The sequence below is a fragment of the Fukomys damarensis genome, unplaced genomic scaffold (genome assembly GCF_012274545.1).
Source record: "Fukomys damarensis isolate Sample0158 unplaced genomic scaffold, DMR_v1.0_HiC HiC_scaffold_3, whole genome shotgun sequence".
Classification (NCBI taxonomy): domain Eukaryota; kingdom Metazoa; phylum Chordata; class Mammalia; order Rodentia; family Bathyergidae; genus Fukomys; species Fukomys damarensis.
Genome location: NW_022900915.1, coordinates 14967238 through 14985765, shown reverse-complemented (window position 1 = coordinate 14985765; position 18528 = coordinate 14967238). Strand labels below are relative to the sequence as shown.

The 18528-nt window shown below is 42.2% G+C and overlaps 1 long non-coding RNA gene across 1 annotated transcript in view; it reads left to right on the top strand.

The window, feature by feature from the left end:
* The window catches only part of LOC104855116, a 256124-nt gene that overhangs the window by 103631 nt on the left and 133965 nt on the right, over positions 1 to 18528 (top strand). The window lies entirely within an intron of this gene.

Here is an 18528-nt window from a genome sequence, read left to right as displayed (position 1 = left end):
CTTGTGCTTGTGAAGCAGGCAGCGGAACCACTGAGCTAAATCTCTGGCCCCTCCATCCCATTTTGAGCATGTGATATAAATGAAATCATCCAATAAGTCAGCTTGGTGTGACTGGCTTCTTTCACCCAGCATAATGGCCCTGCAATTAATCCAAGTTGTACGTAACAATAGTTTATTTCACATTGCTGCAGTTTTTGTATTTAGTCATCCATTGAAGGACATTTGGATTGTTTCCAGTGATTTGAGTCCCTGATTTTTAAAAAGGTTATGGAGAGATAGGTACATAGGTAGATAGAAAGAAAGAAAAGAAAGAACAGAAAGAAAAGAAGAAAGACAAAAGAGAAAAGAAAGGAAAGAATTTGTTTCTTTAATTGTTTTTTCTGGTGCTGAGGACTGGGGCTCGTGTATCTTTTTTATTTTTTTAAGACAAGTTCTCACAAAGTTGCCCAGGTTGGCCTTAAAGTTGTAATCCTTCTGCCTCAGTCTCCCAAGTGGACGGAATTATACTCATGCACTACCGCACCCAGCTCCTTCACCCATTTTTTAAGTATACACGTCAGTGTATTAGTTTATTTGCCCTGTTGTGAAATCATCACTATTTTCTGTTTCTAAAACCTTTTCATTGCCCCAAACAGAAACTGTGTAACCATTAAGCAATAACGTCCCATTTCCTCTAGCCCCTGGCAAGCTTTAGTCTACTTTCTGCCTTTATGAATTTGCCTACTCTGGGTAACTCTTATAAATGGATTCATACAATAGTTGATTTTTTAATCTGGTCTATTTCACTTAGCATAGTGTTTTCAAAGTTCACCTAGTATTGTGCGGCCCTTGCACATCATTCTCTATCATGGCCAAGTAATTTCCCATTGTATGTAATTGCTGCTTTTTGTTTACTCTTTATCCACTGATAAAACTTGGGTCATTTCCACCATTGGTCACTGTGTATAATGGTTCTGAGTACTCTGTCACACAAGTGTTTTTTGAGCTCCTTCTTCCAATTCTTCTGCCTCTCCTCATGTTAATTTAAACTGGGAGGGGAGGGGAGATTCTAGTTTCTAAGAATCTGGTATTCTGCCTGAATCTAATCATTGCCCTTTGCATTCTTAAAGGGTGTGAGGAATTCCATCAAAGTTTGTTCATTAGTGGCATCAGTATCCTGGGAGGAAGAGGCAGAGGGTCACAGCTCAGCTATGGGGCAGGGCCCCTTGGGGTGAAGACCAAGGTGTTGTGGTCTGCAACAGTCAGAAGGTGATCTTTGTTAAGCCTCTCAGTGATCCTATCTCTGGCCTTTGTTTTGCATGTCCAGAATTTGCTAGACATTAGAAGACATAAGGATAGAAGCAGAGAGTGGCATGTGGAAAGTTAACTCTGCAGCATTTACTTCATTTGTAGTGCACTCTTAACCTACCCAGCCAAGAGCTCAGCTAATTCCTTGTCTCTTGAGAATAACTAGCAGTAAGACTAGTCTGAACTATAACAGGTCTGGAAAAGGATGTCCTTTTGTTGGAAAGGGATTTCATAGACTTTCTTTATTAACAAACATTTATAATTTATTTTTAAGTAGCTCCATTTGTATACAGTAGGGGCTGGAGTCATTAAAAAGTAGGGGTCTTTGTTTGTTTTGCGGTGCTGGGGATTGAACCAGGGCCGTGTTCATGGCAGTCCCGTGCCCTCCCGTGAAGCTACACCCCCAACCAAGTAGTTGGGTTTTTTGTTTGTTCATTTTTGCAGTACTGAAAAATTGCTCCTCTAGTGTTGCTAGTTTGCCTGTTAAATTTCCCTTGATAAGCACCGTGAAGATTCAAGTTCAGTCTAGCCTTGCTTTTCACAAATTGCAGCAGAAACTAAAATTATAAGATTATTATTTTGTGCAGCTGACTTTTCTGTCTTTGTAGACTGAATATAGGGTGGGCTGCATTTTCTTTTTCCATTACTGGGCATTGAACCCAGGGCCTTCACACTGAGCTCCATCCCTAGGCCTTTTGTTTTTCAAATAAGTTCTTGCTAAACTGTCGAGTTGCTCAGGCTGGGCATTCTGGGATTATAGGCATGCACCACTGCACGTGTGTGATAGTGGGTGTATATATATATTTTTTTTTCTTTAATGTTTATAAGCACTCTTTTGCCCCTAAAGTGTAACAAATCCTTCCTTTTACCCACACCCTGCCATAGCCTTCCACCAAGCCGTAGATTCTCACTGGTTTAAAATCCTTCTTTTCCAAGAGGCTACAACAAAATGTAAGAACGGGACCTCAGGATGTGTTCTGTATTTCTCTAACTAACATCTAGAAATAATTGATGTCAGAGTTTAATAAGTGGGGTGTGTGTGTGTGTGTGTGTGTGTAATATAGCCAAATCAGTTCCCACAGGTACACTGGCACGTCAGAGTTCTGTGAGATGTTTGTGTTGTGGGGAGGAGCTTTCAAAAGCACTGCAAACTTATCCTAAATCCCTCATGTGTTGGGCCACACCCCCTTCAGTCCCCAGGTCTGAGCTCACACAGGGACCGGGCAGGGCCGGTAACGTCCCATCATAGGTGTGAGGCCTGAGCCACACTAAACTCAGGACCCTTTCTTGCAGATGGAAACACAGAACCATCTTTGTGTCCTAAGGTCATCAGATTTTTTTCTTTGAATGGAAAATTTGCTGATGTTGTATTTTGGGATGCTTCATTAAATCAGTTTGCCTTTCAAAAATAATGGAAAAGTCCACCGCCTGCCTCACAAGTGCAAAGACCAGAGTTCGATCCCCAGTACAAAAAAGGGGGAAAAAAAATCCAAAAAAACTGAAAATAATGGAAAAGGCCCAGACATGTAGCTCAGTGGTAGAGCTCTTGTCTAGTAAGTGTGAGGCTCTGGGTTTGAACCCTGGCACTGAAGCAAACCAAATTTCAGCAACAGCAAAGGAACAAGTTAAAGTGGGCTTGGCCCTGGGCTTTCCTTACATTCTGCATCAAATCCTCGTAGCTGCTCCTCGCCAAAGTGCTCTTGCTACTCTGTATAACAAGACAGCAGATAGAGCCACTGGGGTTCAGCCTAGGTTTGATTCTAGACCCTTCCTTCTGCGTCTCTGAGCTGGTTTCCCACAGCACAGCAGAAAATACACAGCCGATTTATAGGATTCCAGTTTCTGTGAACCCTGGTGTCTGCCTGCTGATGAAAGGATACACATTTCATCACAGTTTTGTCAATATTTTGGATTTTATCGGCATTGTGATTTTGTGGGCTTTTGTTTGTCTGTCTGTTTTTTAGATAGGGTCTTGCTGTGTAGATCAGGCTGGCCTTGAGCCTGCAGCGGGTGGTTCTCTTGCCTCATGTAATTTTGTTTTTAATTTCTAAATAAATTCCATGTATATTTATGCATCTGTTAGGTTTAATAGGGTGTAAGAACTATACACATAAGAAGTTTATACCTAGTTTTATATACTTGTGCATATTTTATTAATATTATAATAAAATTGGCTTAGGTCAACCCTGGCAGTCCTCAGTATTATGTCATTAACACCCTGAGCACAGTAACACTGTTTACTTTAAATGAAACCCTTTAATAGCCTAAGAGACTGGATGTACTTTGATGGACTTGGAATGCAAAGGTAATGAGGAAGCTAAAGCAGAAGTTAAAAATGGCTTACAGTTGGCTGCATGGTACCAGTGGGGTGATGGCTGTCTTCTTAGCCCAGTTACCTTTCTAGTTCTAGTCTCTAAACTTTAGTTGTTGAACATTCAGAAGAGGATATCAATAGCATTGGTATTGTAATAAGAGTAGTGAATGCCACTATACAATTTTACCTGGGTATTAAGAATTTGGGTAAAAATATAGGTGCGAGACCGTTATTATTGCCAATCATGGTTGTTCTAGTGGTTGAATCCCTGTAGGATGTTAAAAGAAAAAGGTTTTGAATCAGTGATATACTTAATGTGTATCTTAGTATAAAATAGCCATTGTTAGACATGCTCCCCCAAAAAAATGCATGAAAAAGGCTCTTATCTAGGAAGCTATTTTTTGTTTGTTTGTTTTTTGAAACAGAGTCTCACTATGTAGTTCAGACTGCTGTGGAACTCACTGTGTAGCCCAGGCTGGCCTTGAACTCTCAGTGATCCTCCTGCCTCAGCCTCCCAAGAGCTAGGATTACAGGTGTGCACCACAACTCCCAGCCTAGGAAGCCATTTTTGACAGTATGTCATCTAAGGAAAATATATCAGCTTATAAGTGTGCCTATTATCATAGGTGGCTGGAGCATAAGAGAAAGACAAATATCTGAATCAAAAGGTTGTTACCATAAACAATATGTTGTAAAACCCATACAGTTAGAGGGCATGAATATATTTACTACACCATAAAAGTAGCAGTAATAAGTATCACAGTTATATAAAACCTTATGCCCTTCAGAGTAGTTTGGTATCAAAAGTATCTTTCTAATAACACCTTTTTGTTTATGCCACAAAAATTAATCTTTTGAAGTGACCAATGTAGACACCACAATCAAATATTTAGAACTAAACCAATGCAAACACTTTATAATATATTTAGATCTTAAACATCAATGATAACCAATGTGATCAATGTATTATAACATATCAAGACAATATTTGTTAGGGGTGTGTCTCCCATAAGGTTATGAAAAATATTGGGGGTCCCTTTAATGAATTAAAACCAGAATAATTGTTTTTCTGAGAAGCTGCTTCTTTATTCACCAAGGGGAGTCCCATTAAATAGTCTTTTCAAACCCAAGGGTTTCTACATATTTACTTTGACAAACAAAAGAAAACACATATTTTTTATTTTTGTAACTGTTCATTGCAATTTGCTTGTTGCAAATAAGTGACAATATGCGTAACTTTTGTGAAATCTTTTTTTTTTTTTTTGTATCAGGGATCAAACTCAGGACCTTGCACTTGCAAGGCAGAAGGCAGAACCACTGAGCTAAATCCCTGGCCCTATAAAATAAATCTTGATGTTACCTTGATCAGCCAGCAGCCTGGGGAAAGAAGGGCATGCCTTTAACCTAATAACATTTATCTGTAAGCCAACTTAGTAATGGGTGAATATCTTTTAAGAAAAAATTTCAAAGGGTGAAAAAGAGAAAAAAGGGGTGAAAATGAGCTCATTTGGGCTGGGACATCATTTATTTTTACATAAAGTATTAGGTGTACTTTATACACCGCATTTATATTGTACAGTTAAGTGAGTCTTGATTAATGCAGACACTGATGAGATATCACATTCAAAATAAAGAACAATGGGCCGGGATTTAACTCAGTGGTTTTGGCGCTGGCTTCATAAGTTTGATCCCCAGTACTAAAAAAAAAAAAGAAAAGAACATTTACACCACTCCTGTTATGGCTTGTGTCTCTATGCCCTACAAAGCCTCATGTGGTCATAGACAGGGCTTTTCAGAGGTGGCTGGGTCTAGAGTATGTGATGCTGGGGTTAAAGATGTGTGCTGAGATTGATTCATGGTAAGCTGCTAGCTGTCTCACCCTGAGCATAAGTGCTACACACCCTAACGGTAGGTAGCCTGGATAGAAAATAAGGGACAGAAAGAGGGCTGCTGTTGTCACTTGCTGCTTCACTATTCACTGCTTGCTCCTGCTCTGCATTCTGCCTTCTGCCTGCCATAAACTGTTTTCCTCTGCAATGACATCTTGCCTTGGATCCAGCCAACTATGGACTGTACAAACTATGAAAGCTGTACAAACTGTGAGCTACAATACATCTTTCCTCCTTTAACTATTAATATCAGCTATTTTGTCTGAGCAATGAGAAAAGTAACTAAAACAACCCCTAAAACTGTCTTTTTGTATGAAGTTTGTAGCAAATATTCCTTCAGCTATTTTTTCTCCTTCCTACTCTCTCTCTCCTCTTCCTGTGTAATTCTAGTTATTTGCTTATTATTCTTCCAGGTTTCTGAAGTTCCCATTTCTTTTCACTCTTTAGTCTGTCTGTCGTTTGGATTTGGCATCTCTATTGCTCTAGTTTCATGTTCACTGATTCTTTATTTTACGATCCTCAACGTTTTGTGGGGCCCATGTAGTGAACTTTTTAAATTTGGGGGATTTAAAAAAATATTTTTCAGTCCTATACTTTCCTGATTTTTTATGTTATTTTTAATTTTTCATTTCTCTATGTGAATCCCTAGCTACTTACTCAGTATGATCTTGTATTTTTCTTTAATTTTTGAATTATTTGTAATAACTACTTTAAAGATATTGCCTGCTAGATCCAACATCTGGAGCCACTCAGAGTCAGTTTCCATTGGCTCCTTTTTCCCTGAGTGTGGACTCAAAGACACTTCAAACTGTCTTTGCCTGTCTAGTAGCTTCTGATTGAAAGCTGGGCCACTCTAGATTCTGTTGTGTTCTTCTGAGGATCACTGGGTTATTGATTTAGTGGGAAATTAACTTGTCTGAACTCGACCTGCAAATGCGGTCACTATTCTGATGCACAGTAGCTTTCTCTGTTCTTACGTCTTCCCATTGCTGTATTTTTTACCTGGCCCTTTGGAAGTTTTCCCTGTGTCTGTCATTTGTTGGTTAGCCAAGAATTTCAACAGAGATGGAAGATACTCTTTTTGTGATTTTCTTACTTCTGGGGTTCCTCTCTCGCTGTTTTGCAGCTATTTGGAGGATTCTGAGCTCTATCTCTGACATTTCAAGCCTATGCAATTCAATTTCCTGCCATCTGACTTGTGCATGTTGAAAAAGTCACAAGTCACTCGGTTATCAAAAACAAAAGAGAGAGAGGTGGGGGGAGAGACAAATGCACATAGCTCTTGTTAAAGAGCAGATATTTCTGCTTTCTGTCCACTTTTTTGCCAGGCTTTTCAGAATGTTCTACCACATCTGTGTAGTTTAGCTTTTGGCCAGGGATTTGGGAAGAGTTTATCCTCACAGTTTTATACTCCTTCTGTGGTTTTTTCATCTTGCCAGTATTTTTCCTGTATATTTCTAGCTACTTTTGCAGCCTGAACTCTGATCTCTGGCACCATTAGTTGGTGAGGCTGTGGTTTTCCACCCCGATTTTTTCACAGCTGCAGCTTTGAGAGCCCAGCTTCACCATCAGGCCAGAAAGACATAAGCTCAAAATTCTTACCGCTTTCTGTGGCAGTTTTTGAAATTAAATTGTCCTGCTTCTATCTGTTCTTGATTTTTCTCTATAGAATATGTCAGTAGTTGTTTATATTAACTTATCTTGTTTTTTAAATTTTCATCTTGTTGTCTGTGGGAGGATTTCGTGACCATTTCAATCCTCTGCCATTCCTGGAAATTCAGCCCATTTAGATTTTTAAATTCTTGTATTTCTGTTTCTTGTCTGAAGTTCTATTTGCTTCCTTTCTAAGTGAAATCTGCCAGTCAATCTTGTGTTTATGGTAGCCTTTGTATTTCTCATTTTAAAAATCTCTTTTCCAGAATATATTTGATCATTTTAAAGATACTTATTTCATGATGTATCTATCTATCTATATATTTTGTACTGGGGATTGAACTCAGGACCTTGCATTTGTGAGGCAGGCAGCAGCATCACTGAGCTACATCCCCCACCCTTGATGTATCTATAATTAACATCCAATTGCTCCATTTTTGAAGTTCTTGAGTTTTCAGCAGTGCTATCATCGTGTCCTTCATTTAGGTTTTTGCAAGTAATTTTTGAAATTTGAGCTAGTGGTTAGGATGCAATACGCATGGGGAAACCATCCTGATTTGGGGGGCGGGGTTTGAATCTGCAGAGAGATTTTTATTTGCTTTTACTTGGTGTTGCTAAGAATACCATAGGCTATTTTTTATGTTTGTCTCCGAGGCTAGGGGTTGTGGAACCAGGTAGGTAGTAGTATAAATTTATAGCCTGAATTTTGAAGACGGGTTGATGTTCATAATCCTAAGAAGGAGACTTTTCTTCCTAGTGATAAAAGACTGAGAATAACCGTGTCTCTCGGCCAATCAGTAGCCTATTTTACTGCCTACAGTAGAATTCTTTGAAACTCTTGTGTGCCCTCACATGATGGAAGAAGCAAGAGGGCTTTCTGGGATCATCTTTATAAGACCTTTTGTAACAGCCCTTGTGCACCAGTCACCTTCCAAAGGCCTCAACTCCCACCACCATCACATTGGCCATTAGGTTTTTTTTTGTTTTTGTTTTTGAGACAGGGTCTCACTATGTAGTTGAGACTGACTTGGAGCTCACTATGTAGCCCAGGCTGGTCTCGAACTTACAGAGATCATCCTGCTTCAGCCTCCCGAGTGCTGGGATTACAGGCATGCGCCACCACGCCCGGCTGGCCATTAGGTTTTAATATATGCATTTGGGGAGCACAGGACGCTTGAACCCTAACATCTGCTCCTCTCTGGAAAGCTTTCCCTGACTCTCTTGGGAAGCATCTTTCTCCCACCTGTGTTACTGTGGCCTCTAGGACATATTTCTTTAGGTACTCTTCCATACTTGTATTCTAATGATTTGTTTGTCTATCACATTCTCCAACTGTGTTGTGACCCTTTCATAGGGTCCTTTTTTTTTTTTTTTTTCCTGGATTCTCTGATATTTTTCACAATCCTTCCTCCATAGCAGGGAGTCAGGAACAAATTTTTTGTTTATCCGGAAGGCATATCTCCATCCTCTTAAGAAAAGGAATGATATCAATTCATAGCGGTTCTTATAAAGAATCTGTGGTATTTCACACAGAATTTGAAGCGCTCTATTTACTTTCTTTCTCTTTGATTTCTTTGTTCTTTCTGTGGGGTCAGTGTTGGATTATAGGGCATTAAGAAGCTAGTTCCTGAGGTGATACGGGCTGTTGAATTTTCTTCCCTAGGTCTGTGTAAACGTGTTTATATTATCTGTTTTCATGCCTGGGTTAAGACGTCTCCAGCCAGCCAGTTCCTTCCTGACTGTGAAACTAGTACCATCTCTGAAGAGTTTCCAAGGTGCCTTTTGGCTTCTCGCTCATGAAGAATGCAGGTTTGGGTAATGTGCTTCTTTTTAAGCTGCATTAAGCTGATTAATAACATAGTTACCCAAACTTGAGCAGAAACCTCACATTGTGATTCTCTGGAACCATAACAAACATAATTGCTTGATGTTTTCAACGTGGCGATTGAGACATAAATGCATAATCAGTGCTTCTCTGCTCCACTCTCACCCTGGGCTCTGCTGGCAAACTCCACCTTTCCTTTAGGGTATCAGGGAATTTGTTAGGATAAAAAGCATTTTCCTGCACTCCACCTGCTGGAGGGAATGCATAGAAACCTCAGTAAAAGATTTCAGTATGTAGCAAATGCAACCTCGGCCCCTGGAGTTTCAGTTTGGAATACATTTTACAGACCCTCAAATTTGAAGGCAGGCCAGATACATGCAACACTGATACTGATTATTTGTGTTCTTTGGCAGAAGGTCTAGAGGTGCTATAAATCAGTTGTGCGGGAAGAGAGAGGGATTGTGTGCATGCAACTTCCACTTGGTCACCTACACATGTTGGAGAATGGAGTCGCCCTCATCCCTCTTCTGCCTTGCTCTCTGCCTCTGTGGCTGGCCTCAGTTCCTGCTTGGCTCCCTCACCCTTTGCTTTCTACCGTTGAGCTGCACTGTCCCCTGCCACAGGGAGGCAAGTGGAGTGAGGCCCATGCCTCTTCACCTACTCAACTCTTCCTCTACCTTTCCTGTCAGTTTGTTTCCTCTGGGAAACTTCTGAGTAAATTCAATTCCCTATGTATGGACTCAGGACACTGGGTACCTGTCCTTTGTAAGTACCTGTTACAGTTGTAATTTTACCTTTCGCTGCATAATCTTTCCTAAAAATCGCCTCCTGAGGTACGATATGTATATGTGACACAGATGATATGCAGATGTTTATTTCGTTAGGTGGTACGCTTCTTTTACTGTGAATTCTTTTTTTTTCCCCTTTTGGTACTGGGGATCGAACTTGGGCCCTTGCACTTGCAAGGCAGGTGGCAGAACCACTGAGCTAAATCTCTGGTCCCTTAATGTGAATTCTTAAAAATAAATAAGTAAATAAATAAATAAATAAACAACCTACATGGAGCTGGATATGGTGCCACATGCCTGGAATCTCCTGCAATACCAGCACTTTGAGAAGCTGAGGTAGGAGGGTATCAAGTCTGAGCCCAGCCTGGCAATTTAACAACTTTGTGAAACTTGTGTCAAAAAACAAACAAACAAGCAAATTAAAAAAAAAAACAAAAACAGCTAGGGATATAGCTCAATACAAAAAGCCCTTTGGTTCAATCTCCAGTACCAAAAAAAAAAAAAAAAAAGCAAATAAAAAAAAAAAACAAAAACAGCTAGGGATATAGCTCAATACAAAAAGCCCTTTGGTTCAATCTCCAGTACCAAAAAAAAAAAAAAGAAAAAGAAAGGAAAGAAGAAAGAAATCCACATCCACTACTGTTAATAAATGTTGTGAACGTGTTAGGTGATCTTATTGTAGGCCTAAAGTAGCCAAAACTGCGACCCAGCTGACATTAAAAGTATAAATCGGAAGCACGGTGGTCAGACAGTAGGCGGATGTGGCGAACATTTTGGAAGCTGTATGAAGGTGTCTGAAAGCTGGAACATAACAAAATCACCGATGATGATACGATGTTTCCCCTCACTAGAATGCGCGCTCCACAGAGGAGCTTTATGTACAGCCCGGTGCATACTTGGGTCTTAAAAATATTTGTTGAGCCGGGGATTTAGCTCAGTGGCTCCGCCGCCTCCTGCCTCGCAAGCGCAAGGACCCGAGTATTTGTTGAAAGACAGGACAAAAGATGGAACGAACAATCTAATGACTCAACAAGTGTCCCTCACAAGGGACCTCAGGGTGCTGCAACCCACTGATTAGAAAGAAAGTGGGCTTTTCTTGCGGCTTATTGGCATGATATGCACACAGAGGCACACACAGGTTGCGGGCTACCGGGACCTCTGCTGTGACCTTTCTGAAGGCACAGTCAAGGTTCCCGGGGGAACAGGACCAAGGTGAGGTCGCTCTGCGGGTTACTCCGGAGCGCTCACTGAGAGGGAGGAAGCAGGGCGGGCGTAGGCAGCCGTGGAGGCGGCCTCAGTGGAAGGACCCTTAGACTTCTGCAGTTGGTCCCTGACGTTCCTAAGTGGAGAATCTAAGATAGCATTTTAGCCCCATCTCCTTATAGACTACGAATGATATATTTACTAAAAAAGCAGCATCAGATGTGTTTTGACTCCTCGTTGAATGCCAGATGTTGTGTTGCAGAACGCTGGCAATAGCTCCCCATCTCCATTTTACTCAGTCCCCCAGCAACCCCTAAGGCTGGTGCTGTTCACATCCTCCTGTACTGAGGCACAGTGGGTTGAGTAATTTGCCCAATGTGACTAAGTCGGCAAATGCAGGATTCTAAGTCTGGCGGGTTGGCTTCAGAATTCTCTTCTGTGTAGGTATATGTTGTGCTGTTTCATTTATTTATTTAGGTTTGGGAGACAGGATCTCACTATGTAGTTGAGACTGACCTGGAACTCACTATGTAGCCCAGGCTGTCTTGAACTCACAGCGATCCTCCTGCCTCAGCCTCCCAAGTGCTGGGATTACAGGTGTTCACCACCACTCCCGGCTTGTTACACTGTTTTAAATTAAGGGGCAAAGAAGCATACATAAAGACAGCACCAAACACACATCAGTACTCTTCGGAGAGGCTCAGAGGGCTTGACAGACAGTAGCATTTTTTTGGGACCAGGGTTTGAACTCAGTACCTTGTGCTTGTGAGGCAGGTGGTGGCACCACTGAGCTAAATCCCTGGCCCGATGGTAGCATTATTTAAAGGAACTAAACCAACATATTTACTATTTCATCTGGGATTTTCTCCACTGCTATCATAAGCTTTTGAAGAAGAAGGGCCACCCTTTATCAACTTCAAATACTCTGTGTTTAGTAGAGTATCTAAATCATTGCTGTGCAAGTTATCTGTTTATTATTAATTTATTGCCTTTCTGCTCCTACTCCAATCATCTTTCCCTTGTTCTTTTTTTAAATACTTGATGGACCCTGGAAACAAGTCATTAATTCATTCATTTTGTGATAAAAGGATTGAACCCAGGGCCATCAGCCTGAGCTATATCTGCAGCCTTTTTAACATTTTTTATTTTGAGACAGGGTCTCCTTAAGTTGCTAAATTGCCCAGCCTGGGCTCAAACTTCTGTTCCTTCTGCCTGAGGGCCCCCGAGTGTTTGCCGCTACAGCTGGCCTGGCCTGCAAACATTTCTTATATACCAGTTGATAGGGTGCCAGGCTTGTCAGTAGAGGGTTCAGAAAGGACACCGTGAGAAGAGGGGGCAGTTCTGTTGGACTCTTGGTCTTACCCTCTTGATCCTATGGTACAGTGCCCAGCGGGTAGCTTCCTGTGGGAAACTCGGCCATGCACAGCCTCTGATGAGTTTTGCTAGCACCCCGCAAGTTCAGAGTAGGAGTTCCTCCTGTGCTCCGGTGGGAAGCTCCCTGAAGCACTCAGCAAGATTCCCCGCCCTCCTCTGGGCCACAGCCTCATCTTGTCCAGGGAAGTCTGCACCTCATTTTTGATAGGACACCTTCTTTCAAGCTTGTTCCTTCCTAGAGGACTCTCCTTGGCCAGGGTGGTGGTAGTGGCCCACTCTTCATTATTCTTTAGAGATCTCTTTGCCCCTCTGAGTAGTTAATGTCTTTTACTAGCCTCTAAATTCCTCTGTCCACATTATTGGTGTGGTTCCTGTGTTCTGCCTGAACTCTGACTGATATAATAGTAGACAGTAAATGACTCCTGAGTGGATGAGTTAGTGAGTTGAAGAAAGATGCTTAATTTTCACATTAGTGCTGGTCTTCTCCAGGGCTGGACTGGGTGGCCTCTGCCCTATCAAACTCTTCTCAGATGTTTGAGTTTCTTGCAAGCTACATGTAATCAAACAATCTTAAAATCCATAAAACTCTTCTTCACTCCAGAGAGATAAATACGTGGCAGATTCTAGCACTACCAAGGACATAGAAGCAAGATCCCTCTCTGCACACCTCTTGTGGATTTGCAGTTTCATCCTGTAGTATCAGGAATAATCTGGCAGGTCCGAATCTCTGTCTCCCAGCAACAGCACTACCTCCAAGGCAGGTGTTCTATTTTGAGGTCGCCGTGGACAGTTCTGTTCATTTCCCCAGGAAATTGCTGAACTCTAACACAGTTCACAGTCCCAGCTCTGAACAGTCCTGTTTTCCCGATCTACATAAGAGATGTTTGTACATAGCAATATTCCTACGACCTATTCTGGGGAATAAGGACTTCTGGCTAAGGCCTGTCACGAATATCACTAAGATCATCTGACGTCTTACTCTTGTGTGTCTCTGGGTCAAGTGAAAATGTTTTTTTCCTACAACAGGAAAACATGAAAAAGGAAGGCACCAGGAAGTTCGCTTCTGTGACTGTTTGCCCAAGTTGCCCGTCTGCATCTCCGGCCCCCCACACTTCTGCCCAGTGAATCAGATACTGAAACTAAAGGCAGTTCCGAATAAGGAATGCCCAGCCCTGCATTAAGGCTGATCGAAAAGCACCTCAAGGACAGGGTGAGGTTTTGCTTGTATATGTAATAAAACAGACACCAGTGTTTAGTTACGGAAGGTGTAAGTTTAGTCTGTGTGACAGTGGGGAGTTGAAAGAGAAGAAAGCCATTTGGCAAATAACCTCCTTCCCCTATCACAAATGCTGTCAGTCCATCAGAAGACCCCAAACCAAGGTGCCTCGGTACATGCATTTTATAAAGCAAACCCATGTGTGGCTTCAGGCTGTGTGTGACCTCGTTTCTCTCTTTAATCTTATAACTAGGGTGGAAAGCTAACAGCACAGTGTGTCGTGGTCAGTGTGTCAACCACAAAACAGGTCCAGTGCTGAGGAAGCGCAGCCGTTCAATGCATCTCCCCCATGATTGTTAGTGGGATCACTCAGGTCCAGAGTACCTCTTTTCACATCCCCGTGCCTCTGGTTCTGAACTCCCTGACTGCATTGTAGAGTAAGGTTTGTGTACATTGGCAAAGAGGGTTTCTTTCTGGAGTGGAGAGCAAGTTTTAGGAGGCAGTATCATCCCTAGCTTTTTATTTATTTATTTATTCATTGGCATTGGGCGTTGGACCAGGGGCTTGCATATGCTAGGTAAGCATTTCACCGCTGAGCTGTATCCCCAGCCTTTATTACTTCTTTTTTTTACAAATTTTTATTTTATTTTATTTTATTGTACTCGGATCAAACTCAGGTCCTTGTGCTTGTGAAGCAGGTAGTGGAACCACTGAGCTAAATCCCCAGCCCCTTCACAAATATTTTTAATTAATTTTATTGGTACATTTTAGATATACACTATAATGACATTCATCATTTGGAATTTGCACCCTTATGTAATTTATCTTGGTTCTTAATTTTTCCCCATTCCCCTGCCCTCCCTTCAACCCCTCCCTCCTCCCTATTTACAAAGACATTGTTTCCACTTTTTTCATTTTCTCATATTAATTCCATTCCCTTTTTTCTTTCCCCTACCCCTTCGCCCATTTTCTTCCTATACCACATTATCTAGTATACCTTTTAGTCTTATTTCTTATTTTGAGATAAGGTCTCACTAAGTTGCCCAGGCTGGGTTTGAACTTTTGATTCTCCTGCCTTAGCTTCCTGAGTAGCTGAGATTACAAACACTGCCTACCACTGAGCCCACCACTGTGCCCATTCATTCCCAGTACTTGACCCCCCAAACCCCTGCCAGCCACCAACCTGGTACTGGGATTGGATTTAGGGCCTTGCACTTGTGAGGCAAGAGTAGTGCCACTGAGCTATATCCCTGGCCCTATTCCTAGTACTTCTGAAATGGGGATCATACAAGTCCGCTGCTCAGGTGAGTTTAAATATTCCTATAGTATCACTATTGCTCCTAAAAAGTACTTTTTGTGAATTTGTGAAAGTACAGTTAAAGGCCCAGTTTTTGTTTGATGTGCTACTATGACCATATTAGCAAACGGACAACCCATAAGCGCGTAGGACTTGCCATGCCCCTCCCTGCCCTCCCACTCAGAGACCTCACTCTGGGAAGTATGGAAAGTGATGACAATTTATAGGTTTCTCTTTATGGTCAAGTTCACCCACAAGGGGCTCATTCTCCCCCACTCTAATATTTGGGACACAGAATTCCTTTTTTGAATTGGTTCAGTAAATATGGGAAAATTTCAATCCTCATACAAGCTACATTGCAGGAGCAGTGGTATTTATCTTACAAGTGAGTTGGTTTGTGTTTTGTTTGGGAAGATAAGAGGGGAGAAGGTAATTTCCAGAGAGTGGGGGAGGCTGGAGAGGTTGCTCAGGGATCCTAGGTTTGGAGCCTTTCTTGGCTCAGTCTGCTTTTAGTGTCTCTTAGAAGGGGTTATGGAGTGAGAATTGGCCGGGGGAGCGCACAAGACCCCAAGCTGTGAGATTTCCAAGGAGGAGGGAGTGGACCAAGGTCTCCGGCTCCCAGAGCAGACATCTGCTCACCCAGCATGAGAGGCAGCAGTGGTGCCCATGGAATCTGCATTGTTACCTTCATTTTGCATGATTAGTAGCAAACACAGCAGCCAGAATTCACTGAGCTCCAGAACAGATGGTGCCTGGGTAACAGGATGTCCCTTTGTCTTTGTTTATTCAAGAATGAACCGTGTCTTTGAAAACGCTAAAGTCATAACACAGGATCCTAATTGGATCTCTCTATCTTTAGGAAGGAGAACAATTGCTTTAAGCCAGTGTTTTTCAAACTGTGGTTGTGACCCATTAAAGTTGGGACCTGATTTAACTGACCAGTACTTTTTAGTGGCATGTAACAGAAAGACCAAAGCACAACTAGAGTTCTGTGAATTTTTTTCTTTCAGGGGTGTGTATGTCTAAGGGATATGCACATGCTGGTTTGTAATGGAAAATGTAGTTCTTTCATGGAGCAAGGTCTGAAAAGTAGAAAAGATGCACTTAAGGCAGCTTTAGAAGGGAAAGGAGAATTGGTTATATGTGGTTACCACTATGAGCACACTGCCTGGTTTTATTTATGGGTGACACATGTGCACATGTTAGAGAGAGAGAGCGCTAATTCCACCGTGATATACTAGGCACCAGTGCAGTGCATCCTAAGAATAAGAAGTCTTAAGATTCAGAGGTTCCCTTAAGGAATTGTTACTGTATAAGATAATTTAGAAAATCTGAATAGTGAATTCTATAGCCCCACATTAAGACAAAGACATGGAGGTACAGCCTGTTGACCTAAAATATAAATAAACCCGTATTCCTTTTTCACAATATCTTTGCCTAAACAGAAGTCAGTCAACCCAACAATAGTGGCAGAATCTCACGTGGTTCTTATTATAAAAACAAAGTTTCGAGCAAGTTTTTCGTGGTGCCTGGTTTCTGAGAGGATGAATTTCTCGAATCTGTCTCCCTACGAGAAACCTAGAAAATCAGCAATATTGCCTTATGTCCCCAACAAAATGACAAACGTTTTTGTGTGAGATTTTCCTGTCAGCCTTTAAAGCATCATTTCTGCTCACACAGTGAGTATAGAAAACGGAGGGCCCATGTCTCAGGGTACTGGGGAAGGGACTCCATTGAAAGATGTGGCATCTGATGTTCGGAAACTCAGAAACAGACATGCCAGCTCTTACTGGACATTTATTAGTATCTGTGAGGTGCAGACTATGTGAGAGAGGGCAATGGAGGAAGCGGAGGAGGGGCGGGAGCAGACGACAGGAGTGGCCTTCACCAGAGGCCCAGCTCGTTAGGCAGGCTGTTCTGCAAGGCGGAGGATACAGGTTCTGTTGCCTCCGACACAAAAGGAGGACTTCATCTTCAGCGACAGCTGAGCCGCCAGTTTTTCTGTATGTCCACAGCGCCGGACGGCCATCTCCAGTGCCCCTGCGCCGCCGACCCTCGAAGGTCCTGATGCTCCAGGCGCTTCACACAGAGTGGCAGCCACTCCATGACGTGGCCTGGAAGTGAGTCCCCAGGAGAGGCACAAGCCAAGTCAGCGGCTGCAGGACTTACAGAAGACACAGTGAGACAGGGATGTCCCTGCGTTTAAAGTCTGCATAGTCACACCGGCCCAAGGAAGCTGTCTTCTGCTCCTTTCTTACAAGATCTGCTGGGCTGTCTTCCTGATTTGCAAGCAGTCCCTCTGGGGGATGCAGATCTAAAGTTGCAAAGGTTGGGTTGACTTTGCTGTGTCTTCTGCCATCGTGTTAGGGGTTCATCTTACGTTGGGGGTTGCTGAATTTCCAAGTCCTGAATGGCTGGGACCTGCTACTTACTTAGCAGTAACTGGCTTGACACAAAGAAAGGAATCTACAGCATCTTTGCGTAATGCCCTTGGGAGGACAGAGCAGCAGTCTAGACAGACGTGGCCCCCTGGGACGCTGTACCCCGTAATGTGCCTGTCAAACAGGGGGCACATAATTCACGGAGCGAATGTGTGAGCGATGACTGGGCTGAGACTGTCCCGCCACCACCTACTGCTGTACCGCGGGCCTCTGAAATCAGACCGCCTCCTCCTCTGTTAGCGATGCTACTTAATTTTTCTTGGCCAACATTACACTTAAGTTTGATTCACACAATAAAAATTATGGACCATTGTAAATATCTTGTATTTCCTTTTGGAGTACTTTTAAGTAGCCAAATATTCTCACTAAAGTGATGTTAAGCCAAATTGCATTATCTCCAACTTGCCTGCAAAGATTTACTCAAAATAAAAGAGAATCATCTTATCCAAGTTACAGAAACAAAAAGTCACAAAACCATTTTGCCGTACAAAGGCTGAATGCCGTTCTTAACCATACTGCCAACTTGCTTCAGTTCCTCAGTTGCACCATGACTTTGAACTTTCAAATTGTTTTTCTTCCACCCTAAATATGACAGTTCAGTGGATAAGGAATTATTTTTCAGTTAATGACGGCTGCAATTCCCTGTAAAACATGAGCTAACACTCAGCAGTGTTATCCACAATGATAAATTCATTGCTTAAGGGAGCCCGCTTTCGAAAGAAAATTCATAAACAGCACAGTGGAAGACAAAGGGAAATCTCACGAGTAAATGAGTTTGTAAGTATGAACCGAGTAGCTTGTACATCGTATCCTATTAGCCTCGTTCTCAGTGGCTGAAGGCTAATGAGCTCAACTGCTTTAAAGCTATATATTTTTTAATGTGATTAAAACATACAGTCTCGCCATAAATTTGAACGGCTTATTAAAGGCCTCTCCATACATCAGTATATCACATGTCAGAGATGAATAGTGTTTCTACTTTGCTAGCTGCTTGGGTCAAGTTTGCTTGAAATGGGAAGCATATTTATACACGTAATGGTGACAGAAATGGCCTCTTGGGAAAAGCTGTTTGTGAGGATTTAACTTTTTTTTTTTTTTTGAAGTGTGTTTTCTCAATGGGCGTTTTATAGGCACTGGGCCAAAGTGCCTTACCACCACACTGCTTGAGACAGACTTGAGGACTGGGGATGCTGCCCCAGGCAAAGGGAGACACCTAGGGTGTGTGTGTGTGTGTGTGTGTG